We start from the raw sequence: 1,999 nt of genomic DNA on the forward strand, positions 1-1,999 counted from the left end.
TCCTTGACCCCCTGTGCCCCTTGGAGAGCCTGTTACTTGGGTCTAGGGTCCTTATGCACTCCCCACTACACCCCAGTCTGCTCCTGCCTGGGGTCACATAGATCCTTGCCTTACCCACTGGTAGCCTTGGGCCCCAGGCCTGCCGCCTCCTTCCCAGAGGCTACCTCCCTGAGCCCATACAATGGCTCTGTGGTGTTCTCCTACCTCCTTTTTTTTTTCTTTTTTTTCAGTAGAAACAGGGTCTTGGTATGTTGCCCAGACTAATTTTAAATTCCTGGCCTCAAATGATCCTCCCACCTCAGTTTCCCAAAGTACTGGGATTATAAGTGTGAGTCACTGCACCCGGCCTTCTCCAACCTTCTTGTATGAACCTGGTCATTTATTCTTTGGTTCTTTTCTGGTCCTTCCTCCCCTAGACAATCTTTTTTTTTTTTTTTTTTTGAGACAGAGTCTTGCTCTGTTGCCCAGGCTGGAGTGCAGTGGTGTGATCTCAGCTCACTGCAACGTCCACCTCCTGGGTTCAAGCGATAATCCCACCCCAGCCGCCTGAGTAGCTGGGACTGCAGGTGTGTGCCACCATACCTGGCTAATTTTTGTATTTTTAGTAGAGATGGGGTTTCACCATTTTGGCCAGGTTGGTCTCGAACTTCTCACCTCAAGTGATCCATCCACCTTAGCTTCCCAAAGTGTAGGGAGGGGCATACAGGCGTAAGCCACCACTCCTGGCCCCCTAGACAATCTAAACGTTGCTGAGTCTGGGCCTCTCCCCAGGGTGCCCTATCTGATACTGAGGCTTTCTTTTTTTTTTTTTTTTTTTTTTTTTTTGAGACAGAGTCTCTCTCTGTCGCCCAGGCTGGAGTGCAGTGGCCGGATCTCAGCTCACTGCAAGCTCCGCCTCCCGGGTTTACGCCATTCTCCTGCCTCAGCCTCCCGAGTAGCTGGGACTACAGGCGCCCGCCACCTCGCCCGGCTAGTTTTTTGTATTTTTTTAGTAGAGACGGGGTTTCACCGTGTTAGCCAGGATGGTCTCGATCTCCTGACCTCGTGATCCGCCCGTCTCGGCCTCCCAAAGTGCTGGGATTACAGGCTTGAGCCACCGCGCCCGGCCCTCTGAGGCTTTCAAAACCATGTCTACCATCACAGCATCCGTATTTCTACCTCCTGCCCAGACTACCTGAGCTCCAGGCTCCCTCAGCAGCCCCCTTGGAGACCAACAGTCCTCTACAGCTTTCCTCCCAATCCTCCCAGGCACTCAGGCCCCAAATCTGGGAGTCCTTCCCATCCCTGTCCCTTCCTCTCATGACCTCTGTGGCCTCCTCTGCCACCTCCCTCCCCTCTGCTCATTCCTCCAGCCACCCTGGCTCCCTTGTGCTGAGTTTGTTCTCCCTGCCCTGGGTCCTCTGCCCTCACTGTCCTCTCCACTTGGAATGCTCTTCCCTGATTCATCACAGGGCCCATTGTCTCCCTTTATTTGGGTTTCAACACAAATATCACCTTTTTCTAGAAGCCTTCCCTAACCCTCATCCCTAAGAACTCATGATCCTTGCCTCCATAGCCCTTATTATGGCTTGGAAATCATTTAGTTATTTGTTTATGTATTATCTCCTTATATTAGTCCGTTTTATGTTGCTATAAAGGAATACCCGAGGCTGCATAATTTACAAAGAAAAGAGGTTCATCTGGCTCACGGTTCTGCAGGCTGTGCAAGAAGCGTGGTGCCAGCATCTGCTTGGCTTCTGTGGAGGCCTCAGAAAGCTTTTACTCAAGGCAGGAGGCAAAGGGGAAGCAGGCACATCACATGGCAAGAGAGGGAATGAGAGAGAGAGGGTCCAAACAACCAGCTCTTGTGTGAACTATTAGAGTGAGGACTCAGTAATTACCTCCGGTAACCAAGCCATTCATGAGGGATTTGCCTCCAAGACCCAACACCTCCCACCAGGCCCTGTCTCCAACATTGGGGATCACATTTCTTTTCTTTTCTTTCTTTTTTTTTTTTTGA

General features: G+C 51.1%; 1 protein-coding gene across 2 annotated transcripts in view; it reads left to right on the forward strand.

Annotated features, from left to right (window-relative positions):
• The window catches only part of MYO15A (myosin XVA), a 74,715-nt gene that overhangs the window by 69,469 nt on the left and 3,247 nt on the right, over positions 1-1,999 (forward strand). The gene's annotated exons all lie outside the window — the stretch shown is intronic.

The sequence above is a fragment of the Rhinopithecus roxellana genome, chromosome 19 (genome assembly GCF_007565055.1).
Source record: "Rhinopithecus roxellana isolate Shanxi Qingling chromosome 19, ASM756505v1, whole genome shotgun sequence".
NCBI lineage: Eukaryota > Metazoa > Chordata > Mammalia > Primates > Cercopithecidae > Rhinopithecus > Rhinopithecus roxellana.